This window comes from Salvelinus sp. IW2-2015, linkage group LG20, assembly GCF_002910315.2.
Source record: "Salvelinus sp. IW2-2015 linkage group LG20, ASM291031v2, whole genome shotgun sequence".
Classification (NCBI taxonomy): domain Eukaryota; kingdom Metazoa; phylum Chordata; class Actinopteri; order Salmoniformes; family Salmonidae; genus Salvelinus; species Salvelinus sp. IW2-2015.
In genome coordinates, this window is record NC_036860.1 from 12,788,212 (window position 1) to 12,805,985 (window position 17,774).

At 41.0% G+C, this 17,774-nt stretch overlaps 1 protein-coding gene across 1 annotated transcript in view; it reads right to left on the reverse strand.

Annotated features, from left to right (window-relative positions):
* Positions 1-17,774, reverse strand: part of LOC139029399 (uncharacterized) — a 41,863-nt gene that overhangs the window by 20,293 nt on the left and 3,796 nt on the right. Inside the window, exon 2 of the transcript XR_011481701.1 lies at positions 15,353-15,538. The gene's annotated coding sequence lies outside the window, so the exon portion shown is untranslated. The remainder of the gene's footprint in view (positions 1-15,352; positions 15,539-17,774) is intronic.

Sequence of the window (17,774 nt, forward strand, 5' to 3'; positions counted from 1 at the left end):
GAGTACTATTGTAATGTGTTGCCTGAAGGCCAAAATGGGCAAACTTGCAATGTATTCGATGCTTAAGTACTCTAAAACCCGATTTGCCTCAACAAAGAAATGCATCAACCCCTACAGATATTTTAATTTATTATTAACCCTGAAGTATAATTGTATAAAAGCCCCTTAGATATTAATTTAGAATCCTCAAAATGTAATTTGATCTACTACCGTACAAGTACATTTTATTGATCTGCCAATATTTTCATTTAGAGATTCCGGTAAACTCTGATGTTCCTTTTAATGTGTCCTACCAATTATTATTGGATTATTCACCATGGCAACCAACAACATGTATTTCTTAGGTTGGCTTTTGTGAAGATCAGACTGTTTTAATTTGATGTGTGTGTTTTCGACCAAATGTAAGTCAGAACAAATACTTATTTCACTTATAATATTCCTGTTGCTATTGTTATATAAATACAAGAAATGGTGTATGTAGAGGGGCTAACTTTCTTCACCAGTTCCCTTACCATTTTGTACAATTGTGTGATTAGCAAACCAGTTGGTGTACCCGTAATGTTAATTCTCTTGAGAGGAATTATGGCGTATTCTCATTGTCCTGTTGGTTTTTTCAGACTGCACAGTAGCCTAATAAACATATGCATAAAAATAAAAATAAATCGAATTCAATAACATTTCTACCACGGTAGATTATTTGGCCAATATTAAAAGCAGTCAAATGCATTTGTGAATTCAATCGCTTTATTTAATTATTTAAGGCTCATTTCTCTTCTCTGTGCTGTAGTTCTTTTCAGAATAAATTAGGCTAATGAAGGCAACAAATTGTTGCTTACTGGAACACCCAAAGTCATCTAATTGTTATAACAGGGTTTGAAGCAATAGCCTACCCGCGTGTGGTCAACTATTTCAGCACCGTTTCACGCTGCTCCGAGACAAGCATGGGGATTGGTCTTGATAAATCAATGAGTCACTTAGTAGCCTACTCCCGACCGGTCACGTTGTACAGCGCCATATTTTCCTAACGGAAACCCTGAGGATTTCATTTTTTATTGGAATAGAAACACCAAAATATTAATTAAATTAAGCTAATTTTCTTAAAGTCAATCCAATATACTATGTTCTTACAAAAAAAGGTTTTAAACTCAAGTACAGCCAATATTAAAAACAGTCAAATGCTTCTCAAATATGCCCTCTGGTGGTCAAACTAGCACTAACTAGCATTAACGGCAACAATGACTGACACTTAAATAGCGTGCAATAGAATTCTGCGGCAGCCCACAAGCTGTGCTGCAAGTACAGCACAACTTTTAAAGGAAGAACTACCGTACTGCCCAACAATATACTGTGGAATCATGGAATTCCCACACAAGTTAACAGAATGGCATCCCTTGCTTTACAAGCACAATAAAACACTTGTAAGCAAGTGGTAATTTCATTCAAGGCTTTGTGTGTTTGAGGGAGAGTGTGACTCAGCTACAGTGTTCCCCAGAAGACAGTTAATTTCCCCCCCCCCCCCGGTAAATCATCCAGCCATCTGTCTCCAGAAACAACAGTGATTCACCTCATGACACTAATCAGTATGTGGAGCGTACCTCGTACCTACTGTCTACCAACATGATGATAAGAGAGGGAGACCACGTCACATACAACTGGAGAAAGAGAGATTGCGAGCGAGAGAGCAATAAGCCTGCTGTGCTGTAATTAAGACCGGGGTGTCTGAGGGTACAGTAGTACCAGGGTTTCAGTTCTGAAAATGTGGGCCAGACATTTGACCGGCAGAATTGTCATTTACTGGACATTTGAGACACTTACCGGACCCATATGGGTGCGTAACCTGATTAGGGCGACCACCCACGGTGCTCAGAATGACAGAAATCACATTTAGATTATGGTAATTCATCTTAACAGAACATTCAAGTCGAGGATGCAAGGATGTGCGGGTCCTTTCCTTGCACTTTGAAGACGTTAGAATAACTGTCCACGTTTTCTTTTCCTCAGCCAACAAGACGAGTAAGGAACAGCAAAATCACTAGCCTATACTTAGGCAAAGCCTGAGTTTCAAGTTTGGGGAAGCACATTTCCCCCATAAAAACGCACCTTTATAATAAAGCCTTCCATGAATCATCGCATTTGCAGACTTATGTAAGATCGCCTACTATTCGTAATGTGATGAGTAGTTTAGACAGTCACAATTTAGGCTAATAATATAACTCATTCACTGTTGGCAAAAAATGACCGCTCAAATGCATGGCTGAAAGCAGATAGTGTAGAGGCCTGAGCTATATCAGATACGTTTCATCTTCCCTTGCACGGGAAAAACACATTTCATGTAATTCTACTAAACTTTGACTGGAGACATTAGCAGAACCTTTTTTAATACGACAAATGACAGGGTAGCCTACGGTGCTGACACTGACAAACAGATCAATAAAAACAATGTTGTCCATATAATAGGCCTACGAGAAGGGGAGACAAATAGAATGACGTCCGTCTAAACAGGAGGAAATTGTCCAAAAACAAACTTAAGTGGCACTGACCCAACAATGAGTGTGAATATGTGCCGTGAGCACCGGGGATATGGTCGACGCTCTCCGCTGGTGCCAATAAGACAGGCCGACTATTGTTCGCTCAATTAAGCTTAGAATTTTAATAACTAAAGGACATTAGTATATATTCATTGTCTTCTCTTTACAGCAATAGCCATTTGCATTCCAAAGTATGTTTTTCTGCGATTTAATTTGGAAATATTGCGATATTACTGGCTGAGCCTATACTTTTCACTGATAGGTGCAACTCAACAATAATCTATTTGGTATTTGCAGCACCAATTGCGTGAGCTGCCTTTCCGATTACAGGCAATGTGACTGTAGGCAAAACAATGTTGTTTTTTTGTAAGGCTAGGGGAAGCTAATGATCCTCTGTGGCCAATTAATGCTTTAGTAGCCTATTTGAATGATTGTATTTATGTATAGACAGGAGTAGGCTAATAAGGCTATATCATTTTATCAATTTAATTCACTTAGGGAAAGCTTCCCCTAGCCTTTTTATTTATTTGACCTTTATTTAACTAGGCAAGTCAGTTAAGAACAAATTCTTATTTTCAATGACGGCCTAGGAACCTTTCGGTTACTAGTCCAACGCTCTAACCACTAGGCTACGCTGCCGCTGCCGCCTTATGGACACGCCGCCTATGAGCCTGTCAATCTACTATCCACCATAGTAGAAAAGTTTACATATTCTATTGATCAGTTTGTCGAGAAAGAAATAGCCTAAACAGACACTGGGACGATAGATCCCAAACTCATACAACTAGTATGACCAAAAATAAAGTTAAAAATATATATATTTTTTTTACTTCACCCTGATAATTGTCCGGTGTCGATTTTATTTATCGTCCACTTCCTTATTTTTAAAAATGGACAAAAGCCGGCTAACGAAAACCCTGAGTAGCACCCTGAGCTCAACCAATTGAACGATACCCCTGGGGCACATTTACCTCATGGCTCCTAGGCACAGATCAGGGCTCTGTTCAGGGGGAGTGCAACGTCACAGAACAAATGTTCAGGTTGAAATGTATTGTGTGGAACATATATCGTTGTCTGTCAGACCATTTGTTCACTGTTCAATTGACCTAAATCACCTGATTGTGTTACGCAAGAGAGAGCGAGACGGAGAGAAAGGGAGATAGAGGGAAAGAAAGAGACACAGAGATGGAGAACGAGATAGAGGGAGGGAGATTAAGAGAGTACAGTTACATGCACACAATAATACGACTGTAGACTCAATTTCATATAAATAGTTCAATTAAAACATTTACATGCTTTGTAAGAAGAATGACTTCTCTAATAATCCTGTGTAAATGACATCTGAAATCAAGCTACCTGATGGGACTTGTGATAAATGCAGAAAAATCGGCTATCAAAATCAACGCTCTACCACAGTGGCCATGTTATTTTTGCAAAGACTATTTGATTCTAGGATTGGACAAAGTTAGGATGTGAACACTATTTCTAAGATGCATACTGGTGTTTTTTGGAACTCACTTCACTTGCGCTACCAGTGAAGGCACACACGCAGATCAAATATACAGCTGGAACGCCGATTAAGCAGTGTACTAATAATATGAAACATGTGTCAGAAAACCAGGTTTTAAATCGGCGTATGATTACTTTGATTTTGGCCTTATACCGATTAAGATAAGCTGAGTAAAGTGTTTACATGACTAATGCCATACTCGGCCTTCTGCCATAATCAGTTTAATATTCAATTAGTGTGTATGTACAGTGCATTCGGAAAGTATTCAGACCCCTTGACCTTTTCCACATTTTGTTACGTTAAAGCCTTATTTTACAATGGATTAAATAGTCCCCCCCCCCCTCAATCTATAAACAATAGACAATTAAAAAGCAACATTTTAGGATCTAATTATCTGAGTAAGAACTCGGTGACTATGAAAGCTTAAACCAAGTTTATTCTTCCCAAAGGATCGAACTGCTGAATCAACAAAAACATGTTTACAATAGAGGTGGTATATGTACCCCACTTTGGGTGGAGTCTCCTCCTTCTCGCTAAACATTGCATCTTTATTGCTAGGCAGGAAACTAAGTGATGCGGGCAATAAACTTTTCCTTCTCCCTTAACTTACTTCTTGTCACTACAGGGGGTGCTGTTTCAACTTCGACATTTTGCATCTCCAAATTAAACTGCCTCGTACTCAATTCTTGCTCGTACAATATGCATATTATTATTACTATTGGATAGAAAACAATCTCTAGTTTCTAAAACCGTTTGAATTATGTCTGTGGGTGAACCAGAACTCTTTCTGCAGCGAAATCCATGACAGGACATGCGAAGCTCTGAAAAATAGTCTCTGATCTCGAATCAGTTTAAAACTCTGTGTATGCCCTATGGATGGAAATGAACTGCACCCGCCTTCCCCTGGATGTCAGTAACCAATGAGAAGTGGAATGGCGTCTCTACGTGTTTGTCAGAGTTTATAAAAGGCAATGGAGTCAGATGTACCTTCTTTTGGACGCTCGCCAGGACGCAATAGAGGATATCAGAATGGCATGCTCAAAAGCTCTCGTTATTGACCAAAGATATGTCCGTCTGTGATTTAATTCGAAATAGGTGTTAGAAACATCATAACRAAGTTATTTGAAACCGATTTATATCAGTTTATGCGAGTATATTGCTATTTTTCGGAATTTCCTTAGTATTGCGTTTGAGGATTTGGACATGTGTGTGCCGTGTAGCTATCGTTAGCTGCTAGTTCCGAAGTTGAAGAGGTCGTTTTACAACAAAGCAACGATTCTTTTGGACAAAGGACACCAAGCCCAAGATACTGATGGAAGCTCGTCCAAAAGTAAGAGTTATTTATGATTTTATTCCGTATTTATGTGGAAAAATGTAAACGCAGTTGTCGGCCATTGTTGCGGCACTAGTCTGGCTGTACACTGGATGTCTAGAAACGTTAATTTTAAAAATCTAAATCAGCGGTTGCATTAATAACTAATGCATCTTTCATTAGCTGTCCAACCTGTATTTTTTTAGTCAATCTAATCGATAGATAATCGTAAACTTACGTGCCTTTCCAAGATGGCGCCGGCCAGAATTCATGCCATGTTTTGACAGATTACATTGCATAACCACGATTTGTGATGCTAAATATGCACATTTTCGAACAAACTCTATATGCATTGTGTAATATGATGTTACAGGACTGTCATCTGAAGAATTCTGAGAAGGTTAGTGAAAAAATTAATATATTTTGGTGGCGATAACGTTATCGCTCTCTTTGCCTTGAATAAATGCTGGGGTGATGTTAGCTCATGTGGTATGCTAATATAACGATATATTGTGTTTTCGCTGTAAAACACTTAGAAAATCTGAAATATTGTCTGGATTCACAAGATGTTGGGCTTTCATTTGCTGTACGCTGTGTATTTTTCTGAAATGTTTTAAGATGAGCAATTAGGTAATACACGTTGCTCTCTGTAGTTATTCTAGTCGCTTTGGGTGACTTTTGTGATAGTGGCTGCAATGGTAAACTGTGATTTATACATGAAAAATGCACATTTTTCTAAAAAAAACATATGCTATACCATAAATATGTTATCAGACTGTCATCTTATGAAGTTGTTTCTTGGTTAGTGGCTATATATATCTTTATTTAGTCGAATTAGTGATAGCTACTGATGGAGTAAAAAACTGGTGGAGTAAAAAAAGTGGTGTCTTTTGCTATGGTGGTTAGCTAATAGATTTACATATTGTGTCTTCCCTGTAAAAGATTTTAAAAATCAGAAATGATGGCTGGATTCACAAGATCTGTATCTTTCATCTGGTGTCTTGGACTTGTGATTTCATGAACATTTGATTATATGATATCCCTGTAGCTGTAGGCTAGGCTATGCTAGTCAGCTTTTGTGATGGGGGGGATCCCGGATCCTGGGTCGGTAGCAATGAAAGGTTGACGTGACCTGACCTCGACCCCCTTCATCACTAATCCATTACTTTCTCCCCTTATCAATGCCTACCACATGTGATTGGTTTCCCTACACTCAGTACATTCCAAGCTTAATTGCACCCACCATATACCTTCCTCCAACAGATAAACATTAACTTCTGGTGAAGACCCTCTAAACCACAGCACTGAATATTTCAATAGAATACCTGATAATTAACCCAACTTCAAGTTTAAGAATCCATCACACCTTTGGCAGCGATTACAGCCTCGAGTCTTCTTGGGTATGACGCTACAAGCTTGGCACACCTGTATTTTGGGAGTTTCTCCCATTCTTCTCTACAGATACCCTTCCCCAGATCTGTGCCTTGACACAATCCTGGAGCTCTATGGACAATTCCTTCGGCCTCATGGCTTGGTTTTTGCTCTGACATGCACTGTCAACTGTGGGACCTTATATAGACAGGTGTGTGCTTTTCCAAATCATGTCCAATCAATTGAATTTACCATAGGTGGACTCCAATCAAGTTGCAGAAACATCAAGGATGATCAATGGAAACAGGATGCACCTAAGCTCAATTGAGTGATTTATGAATACTTAAATAAATAAGGCATTTATATACAATACATTTTCAAAATATCAAAAAAACCTGTTTCCACTTTGTCATTAGGGGGAATTGTGTGTAAATTGATGAGGGGAAACATTTATTTAATTATATTTAGAATAAGGCTGTAACTTAACAAAATTTGGAAAAAGTCAAGGGGTCTGAATACTTTACGAATGCACTGTAAATGTACTCAGAGAGAGATACAAAGCGAGAAAGAAAGAAAGAGGCAGAGAAAGAGACACTCAGAGGGAGAAGGAGATAGAGGGGCAGCAGGGGAATGCTAGCCTCCAGGGGAGCGCGTGAGTGTGGAGGAGTAGTGGAGTGAACCACACTGCCAGCCTGGGGTCAGACACACACACACACAGGGAACAGATGTGTTGAAGACAGAGGTCTTGGCTCCCCTCCTTCCTCCCTGTAATACAATCTTCACCCCCACTAAAACACATACACTTTAAAATGGCAGTGCAGTTAAAAAACATGATTTCCCCCCCCCCCCCAAAAAAGGGGGAGATATTTCCACAATATGCGGTTGAAATAACAGTCTGAAATTGTGAAAATTATGATTTTCCCTTTATGTGTATGAGATGTTTGGGGGAAACAAATGCCTGGAATTTCAGCCTGTTCGGGTGGGATGGAACTTTTGTCACACATCATGACGTCACAATTTGATTTGATTAAAACAGACCAATGACTGTTCATCTGGGTAAAGGGGTGAGCTCTAGACCATCTTATCAGCCAATCAGGGCTGTGTATATAAATATCTTCACATTTGTTTCTTAACACCCACACAAAACTGGGCAAAAGAGAATCGGGTAGGGCTAGGCGACATATTGAATTAATTTGATTAATTCAAATGTATGTTTGGCGTGATATTTCAAATAACTGTATCGCAAGAATCAAGCTTTCTGGTCTCGTCTCCTTCTGTGCACCTTCCCATTTACACATATACAAACACAAGCCCCTGCCACTCACAACAACAAAGATGAAAGATCACTTCTTCCTCTCTGACAAGAGCTTCAACTCGCTATTTGCATTCGGAGGTTTGGTCCAACAGATTTGGGCATATGGACACCGCAACACATTGAGACATTTTACTGTAATACAGGAGTAGTTAAGCTTTCTAATGATACCCTTTTTATGTCTCAACTCCTCAAATTGGGCGCAGATAAGACTACTAAAAACGGGAGTATCAATGAACATTGATTCTGGAAAATGAATGCAGCGTCACATGCTGCAGTACAACTAGCAGCATTTTAGCCAAAGACATATACTAGCTGTCTGGTCTGTTTTAGAAATCTGCAATAAACATAAAACACTATTATGTAAGTTATTGGCAACTGGTTCTCATTCGGGGAAATAAGGTAGGCCACTTGATTTCAACATTTGAACAAAGTGGACAGGCTCGCATGCTGTTCAAACAGTTGAGGATGAACAGAAGGGTGTGTTCATAACAATTCAACTACCATGGTAGTTAGCAGATAGATCCAAGTTGGCTGAACTTGAAATATAAAGATTAGCTGGCTACTCACTAGCACGTAGGCTTGTGCTTGAGAGATAGAAAATTAACACAGGTCTCAATCTATAATGCCTGCAGTGCTACAACAAGTTAGTCATTATTAGTGAATGTGTATTATATGCATGGTTCTGCTTAACTTTGTAACAAAAAGGACATTTTCACAGACTTGAAAGCCAGATCAGTGATTATTGCAAAAAAAGCAGGTTAAACCTTTTATAAAATAATGAAGTTATTCTGGTTGCGGAAGGCTTATATTTAGTCCAGGCTATACAAAGTGGTAGACCAACGCGTGGATACAGACAGGGGCATTCCTGTGTTTTTGCCACTTCAGAAAGTTTAAGAAAAATATGAATCATTGATGCATTTTGTCTTATGATAACTGATGTCTGGATTCTGTAATTCCATTCGCATTCTCTACAACGCAGGTTTTAAATGGCTCTTAAAAAAACACCCACTTCCAAAAATCTCTTTCACATCAAAATCCTCAATCCCACCATAGCCTATGTACAGTTGAAGTCGGAAGTTTTACATACACTTAGGTTGGAGTCATTAAAACTCGTTTTTCAACCATTCCACAAATTTCTTGTTAACAAACTATAGTTTTGGCAAGTCGGATAGGAAATCTACTTTGTGCATGACAAGTAATTTTTCAAAAAAAAATTACTGAGAATATTTCACTTCTAATTCACTGTATCACAATTCCAGTGGGTCAGAAGTTTACATACACTAAGTTGACTGTGCCTTTAAACAGCTTGGAAAATTCCAGAAAAGTAAGTCTTGGCTTTAGAAGCTTCTGAGAAGGCCAATTGACATAATTTCAGTCAATTGGAGGTGTACCTGTGGATGTATTTCAAGGCCTACCTTCAAACTTAGTGCCTCTTTGCTTGACATCATGAGAAAATCAAAAGAAATCAGCCAAGACCTCAGACAAGAAATTGTAGACCTCCACAAGTCTGGTTCATCCTTGGGAGCAATTTCCAAACGCTTGAAGGTACCACGTTCATCTGTACAAACAATAGTACGCAAGTATAAACACCATGGGACCACGCAGCCGTCATATCGCTCAGGAAGGAGACGCGTTCTCTCTCCTAGAGATGAACGTACTTTGGTGCGAAAGTGCAAATCAATCCCAGAACAACAGCAAAGGACCTTGTGAAGATGCTGAAGGAAACAGGTACAAAAGTGTCTATATCCACAGTAAACCGAGTCCTATATCGACATAACCTGAAAGGCCGCTCAGCAAGGAAGAAACCACTGCTCCAAAACCGCCATAAAAAAGCCAGACCACGTTTTGCAACTGCACATGGGGACAAAGATGGTACTTTTTGGAGAAATGTCCTCTGGTCTGATGAAACAAAAATAGAACTGGTTAGCCATAATGACCATCGTTATGTTTGGAGGAAAAAGGGGGAGGCTTGCAAGCCGAAGAACACCATCCCAACCCTGAAGCACAGGGGTGGAAGCACCATGTTGTGGGGGTGCTTTGCTGCAGGAGGGTCTGGTGCACTTCACAAAATAGATGGCATCATGAGGCAGAAGAATTATGTGGATATATTGAAGCAACATCTCAAGACATCAGTCAGGAAGTTGAAGCTTGGTCGCAAATGGTTCTTCCAAATGGACAATGACCCCAAGCATACTTCCAAAGTTGTGGCAAAAATGACAAAAGTCATGGTATTGGAGTGGCCATCATAAAGCCTTGACCTCAATCCTATAAAAAAATTGTGGCCAGAACTGAAAAAGCATGTGCGAGCAAGGTGGCTTACAAACCTGACTCCGTTACACCAGCTCTGTCAGGAAGAATGGGCCAAAATTCACCCAACCTATTGTGGGAAGCTCGTGGAAGGCTACCTGAAATATTTGACCCAAGTTAAATAATTTAAAGGTGCTACCAAATACTAATTGAGTGTATGTAAACTTCTGACCCACTGGGAATGTGATGAAAGAATTAAAAGCTTAAATAAATCACTCTCTACTGTTATTCTGACACTTAACTTTCTTAAAATAAAGTGGTGATCCTAACTGACCTAAGACAGGGAATTTTTACTAGGTCAGGAATTGTGAAAAAACTGAGTTTAAATGTATTTGGCTAAGGTGTATGTAAACTTCCGACTTCAACTGCCGAGGCAAGTTGACGCCACGTAACCCTCCCAATCAATGAAGTCACAAACACACACTACGGAATGAGTTCACAAGCCTTGGACTAGCCTACTCAAATACAATTTTCCCATATCTGTGAGATACTATAACACCCCCCGAGCACTGATTTCTATACTGTTGTCTAGCAACGACCAGTGTCAGATCTGATTTCACACATACAGCCAGTCTAGGGATGTGTCTCAAATGGCACCCTTTATTTCCTATATAGTGTACTACTTTGACCAGGACCCATAGGGTTCAAGTCAAAAGTAGTGCACTATACAGGGATTATGGTACCATAGGGCTCTGGACAAAAATAATGCACTTTAGGGATTAGGGTGCCATTTTAGACACCACTAAGGTCCCCTTCTGTACTGCAGACACTGTCCTAGCAGCATCCCCCCCATACCAGACTATCCACGTGCAAAGTGCACCCCGACCCAGGGACAATACAGCAGCTGCCAGAGTGACAAAGCTCCAACTTCACCCACTCAGAGAGGCTGGAGCTGCGTCCTAAACGGTTCCCTATTCTTTTGGGCCCTGGGCAAAAGTAGCGCCTTCAAAAAATATTCAGACCCCTTGACGTTTTCCACATTTTGTGAAGTTACAGCCCAATTCTAAAAATGGATTTAATAAATACAAAATCCTCATCAATCTACACACAGTATGCCATATTGACAAAGCCAAAAACTGGTTTAGACATTTTTGCAAATCTATTAAATAAAAAACAGAAATACCTTATTTACATAAGTATTCAGGCCCTTTGCTATGAGACTCGAAATTGAGCTCAGGTGCATCCGGTTTCCTTTGATCATCTTTGAGATGTTTCTACAACTGGATTGGACTCCACCTGTGGTAAATTCAATTGATTGGGAATGATTTCGAAAGGCACACACCTGTTTATATAAGGTCCCACAGTTGACAGTGCATATCAGAGCAAAAACCAAGCCATGATGTCGAAAGAATTGTCCGTAGAGCCCCGAGACAGGATTGTGTCGAGGCACAGATGGGTATCTGTAGAGAATTTGGGATGATTTGGATTTTATTTGGGATGAATCAGGGCAGAGCTAAGACGATGGGCCCTGCCTAGCCTGCCATTCTGAAGCTGCGGGGGGCTGAGGGAAGAGACGGACTGGGGACTAGGGTTGGGCGATATTACGATAGCATCGTCTATCGATGGTGATTGACAGCCATCGTCGATGGTGACATCGTGATGTGACAGACGATGGTTTAGCCTATATCAACTTGACTGGCGCCGCACAGCAGGACAGCACACAAGAGACATTCAAAGTGATTTGCCTATTTCCATAAATATGTTATATAACCTTATATAGTTTTTTCCCCAATTCCGCAAGAGAATAACGTAGGCCAGACAGAGCATCGAATACCACCAAAACAGCACAAAAATGTCCAGTCAGAAGACATTGTTTTGTTGGATACATAGGTATTTAGGCTCCTATAGAATTATATTTTTTCTTGCCCGATTCCATTTTCTCAGTTGTTGTTGTTGTTGTTGTTGTAGGTTTCCGTTTCCCTGTTTATTTTTTTCGCTCTCAAAAATCCAACTTTTCTAAATAGAAAAACAACTCAATTGGATGTTCTAAGTCCACAACAATGCATAAACCACATCAGGAGACAGAGGACTATTAAATGAGAGAGAACAAAACAATATCCTATAGATATTTATTTTACAAGTTTAAGCTTATTAACCCCCTAGAGTCTAACACGGAACCCAAACCGGCTGCACGCGTGCGCCATCGTGCATAAATTAAAATATCAAAACAAACTCTGAACCAATTACATTAATTTGGGGACAGGTCAAAAAGCATTCAACATTTACGGCAATTTAGCTAGCTATCTTGCACTTGCTAGCTAATTTGTCCTATTTAGCTAGCTTGCTGTTGCTAGCTAATTTGTCCTGGGATATAAACATTGAGTTGTTATTTTACCTGAAATGCATAAGGTCCTCAACTCCGACAATTAATCCACACATAAAACAGTCAACCAAATCATTTCTAGTCATCTCTCCTCCTTCCAGGCTTTTTCTTCTTTGAACTTATATGGTGATTGGCATCTAAACTTTCATCGTATTACCACTACGACCGACAACACAGTTCGTCTTTCAAACACCCACGTGGGCATAACCAATGAAGAGATGGCACGTGGGTATCTGCTTCTACAAACCAATGAGGAGATGGGAGAGGCAGGACTAGCAGCGCGATCTGCGTCACAAATAGAACTGACTTCTATTTTAGCCCTTGGCAACGCGAGCAGTGTGGGTGCAATAATAGAATGGAGATTTCTACATTTATTTTGCAACGCTCGCGTACACGATGCGAGCGGTGTAGTCAGGCTAATAGACTTGGATTTCGCCGTACTGCTATTAGTCCATAGAAACGCAATGAATAACCAATTCATACATTGAAAAATAGACATTTTTTTAAATCAAAGTTTGTTTAAGCGTCTGTCCTATATCTGAGCGATAAGATCAGAAAATAAATGTATTACCCGTATTTAACTACTTCCATATTTACTTCCATACATTTTTTCAAATGTAACTGGGCTACCTTCAGACAAGTCTTGTGGACATCCTAGAGCATGTACATGTTCGTGGGAGTCTCAGCTTTCCATAGAGGGGTGTGTAGCCCAAACTGTTCGGACGCGACAGACAGAAGTTGGCAGATCGACGGTACCGACTTCAGATGAGTCCAGCGACACTTGTGGGGGTCGTAGAGCAAAACGGAGAACACCATCGTGCTCGTGAGAGTTTCATCTTCCACAGAGGTTACATATTTTTAGGCCAAACCGTTCAGACCGTTTCGGGAGAAGACCGATTTTCAGGATGTCTCCTGGTCGGACAAACACTGCTGTAGCTCTGCTACCTTCCACCGCAGCACGTCGTCGGACTGAGGCAAAAAAACTGATAGCTCTTGCTTAGACGGATTTTGATGGGGATTTTTTGTTACACTACATTAGACAGTGACTCTAAGGGGTTAAGAAATAAATTATTTATGCGAGCCGGGAAAATCCTTGCATGAGAAACCAAATGGTCAACAACCTATCCTCCTACTAGGCTTATCATAAAAACTTTAAGACAAGTTAAAATTAGGAACAGTAGCTTATTTCCCAAAATATTAAGGTGTTGTCCTAAAGTCCTTGTGGCTTTCAAAAATAACAAGAATGAAATTCCATAGCCTACGCATAGGTTACTTATTTTCAATCACAGCTTTATGAGACAGACCAGACAATATACATGTTTCTATTGTTTTATGAGGCAAATAAAGCTATTATTATCCAGTTCCGAAGATATTGGACCGCTTCTATTCAGCCCATGATGTAGTCCTATAACCTAGCTTACTACGGTAAGACAGCACGTTCCTCAGACGGGCCACTGCTCCATCATGTGGGCGCCACAGACACACAAACCTGTTCTGCTCCTCCACCAGAAAAGAATATTAGAAAATATTTTCCATTGCCTGCACTTGCCAGACTTCCTAAAAAAAACATTATCTTTCATCATGATTTCTCCAGTTGCATAAATGTAKAAWTTWWTTTTTKKGGGGGGGGGCCAATACGGGCGATAGTATCGTATATCACAATGTTTTATGGGTACATAATCACGATAGGACAAAGGTTGACATCGCCCAACCCTACTGAGCACTCACTGCAACATTGTCATGGGTGGGAGAGGGGAAGCGGGGGCTGCCTGGGACTGGCTTGCCTGCATTATTAGGGGGGGGATGGGAGACAGCAGCGGAGAAACACACAATTCAAATGTTATTTGTCAGATGTGTCGAATACAAAGGGAGTAGACTTTACAGTGAAATGCTTGCTATGAGCACTTTCCTAMAATGCATAGTAAAMAATTCTATAAAAAGTAACGCAAGAGGAATAAAATACACAAGAATTAAACACTGTCTCTCTCTCACACACACAGGAGATGAGAGTGGGCCAGGAGGAGGAAGCGCCTTCAGACTTCAGAGGCCATTAATCATGTGGGCAACAGAGCAGCCAAAACCAACAGGGACYCCAGTCGAGGAGACAGCCAGCCAATCTGCTGGCTCTGGGTGTGTGTTTGTGTGTGTGTTTACGTGCCCAGACTGTAGTATGAGTGCGTGTGAGCTGTGCGTGTGAGCTGTGCGTGTGCAAGGGCATGGGCGAGAGGTATAAAGCAAGTGATGGAGAGGGGATGCAGAAATAGAATAGTACACTGAAGGACAAAACCAGGAAAACAAAGCCCTTTCATATCCTTGCGCCAGGCACCCATCTCATAACAAGAACATTGTGAAACTCAAAACAGAACAAAACACGAACGCACACACACACCTCCCGTCTCGGGGTCACTTTAGCAGACATACACAGGCTGCCATGTTATTAGATGGATATATGTCACGGAAACTCTCCACTGCAGAGCTAGGTCTTGTTCAGTGGAACACTAACTACAATAAGTGGTTGTATTGGACAAATTCAGGTATTAGCCTAGTGCCTCCCTGTTTCACTTCAATTCAAAACACTTTCTCCCTACTGAACACGATCCAGTACACATTACAGACATGGCCAGGGAAGCTATACTCTCCCTCAGTCAGGGTTCCAGAGTACTAGTAGGTTAGATGATAAACTTACATGTGTATCTCTGTGTGGAGATCCTTATACGAGAGTGCATCTCCTCTCCGGCCTCATTCAGCAAAGGGAGCTGCCGCGTGGGCCGGCCCGTTACCCGATCCAGAGAAGAGTCCCCTTAGAGACGCTGGCCAAGGCCCAGCTAATAGTTCACAGAGCACACTGCAGACGAGGAAGAGGGGAGTACACCTGGGAAGAGAACAGAGAGGACCTTCCATGAGAACACCAGCGAGAGAGAAGCAAACACGACGCATGCACAAACACCCTACAGTCTAGACAAATCTGGGTCGCATTCAGGAAGGTGCAACGTACATGGCAGATAGAGATGTCACCAGTAGAGCTGACATGATCCACACTCCACATATAAGAGGCATGTGTGTTAATCTAATATGTACGCCTACATCCGATTCACAACGGCCGTAAACGTTGTTTCATGCTGAACGCAGCCCAGCGCTACATACTCTGGTACTGGCTTGGCAAGCATGATGCAATCAGACTGCAGTTTTTAGGCAATGCCACCGAAGAAACCAAGGAAAGGTGTGCAAGGGGGAGTCATGCAATCTCCAAACATTGGCAGTAAAATGTCCTTACTATAGAGCTCAGTRACTTTAAACGTGGCACAAGTGAGTTCGTCAAATTTCTGCCCTGCTAGAGCTGCCCCGGTCAACTGTAAGTGCTGTTATTAAGTGGCAACGCCTAGGAGCAACAACGACTCAGCCACGAAATGGTAGGCCACACAAGCTCACAGAACGGGACTGCCGAGAGGTCCAAACTGCCTCCGGAAGCAACGTCAGCACAATAACTGTTTGTCGGGAGCTTTATGAAATGGGTTCCCATGGCCGAGCAGCCGCAAACATGCCTAACATCAGCCACATGGTGGAGTGGTGTAAAACTCRCCGCCATTGGACTCTGGAGCAGTGGAAATGCGTTCTCTGAAGTGATGAGAATGCTACCTGTCCAAATGCATAGCGCCAACTGTAAAGACTCCTGAACAGCTAATCAAATGGCTACCCAGACTATTTGCATTGCCCTCCCTGTATATAGCCCCTCTATTGTTATTTACTGCTGCTCTTGAAKTGTTATTCTTATCGCCAACTTTTTTTRAAATGCTATTTTCTTTCAACTGCATTTTTGGTTAAGTGCTTGTAAGTAAGCATTTCACTGTAAGGTCTACACCTGTTGTATTAGGTGCATGCGACAAATACAAATTTATTAGAACATTTGGTGGAGGAGGAATAATGGTCTGAGGCTGTTTTTCATGGTTCTTAACACTACAGAATACAATGACATTCTAGACGATTCTTTGCTTACAACTTTGTAGCAACAGTTTGGGGAATGCTCTTCCCTGTTTCAGCGTGACAATGCCCCCATGCACAAAGCGAGGTCCATACAGAAATGGTTTGTCGAGATCGGTGTGGAAGAACGTGACTGGCCTGCACAGAACCCTAACCTCAACCCCATCGAACACCTTTGAGATTAATTGGAACGCGGACTGAGAGCCAGGCCTAATCCCCCAACATCACTGCCTGACCTCACTAACGCTTGTGGCTGAATGGAAGCAAGTCCCCGCAGCAATGTTCCAACATCTAGTGGAAAGCCTTCCCAGAAGAGCGGAAGCTGTTATAGCAGCAAAGGCGGGGACCAACTCCATATTAATGCCCATGATTTTGGAATGAGAGGTTCGACGAGCAGGTGTCCACWTACACTACATGACCAAAAGTATGCCAGGCACGGCGCTACTGAAAGACTTTCATGGAATGGCATACGAGGGAGGTGTGACGAGTCAACAGTTTAGATGCAGTCAATGTTCCAGGAGCTGCTTTCAGACAATTTCATGAGGAAGACTGACAGAAAATCCATATGAGCTGTTTAATATTAGACTAGTTTATCTAATATTAGACTATTTGTATAGTTTCACCATAACATGATGGTACTAATCAAGACTGTGAATCATTATTGATTAATGAATCATGATTAACGGGACGAGGTTGAAATTAAGCGCTTTCGTTTATCCAATAAAATGTATGGATTTTATTGTTCGCTCCCTGTCCATTCCACAACACTCCCCTCCATTCAGAGGTAAAACCTACAACTAGGCCAAGGATGGAGTTACCATGGTTACTCAACCACAGAGCGTACCCACAGATTTTTGAGGAGGGCAAGAAAGTAAGATAAAGGGCAATTCCATAGTAACAGAATGATGCTGGACTAGTTTAAAAATAAATAAAATCACAGAAAATGTGTACTAAAACKAATTTACTTGAGTGCAGATGCAATGTCTGGTAACAGAATGATGGTTTTTGCTATTTGTGCAGTTATTCTATTACCAAAATGTCCATCTGCACTGTTCAAGTAAATGTGTTAAATTTTCTGTGGAAATTGTTAAAAGTAATTATTGTGCATAGAGTTGTATGGTTTGTTTAAC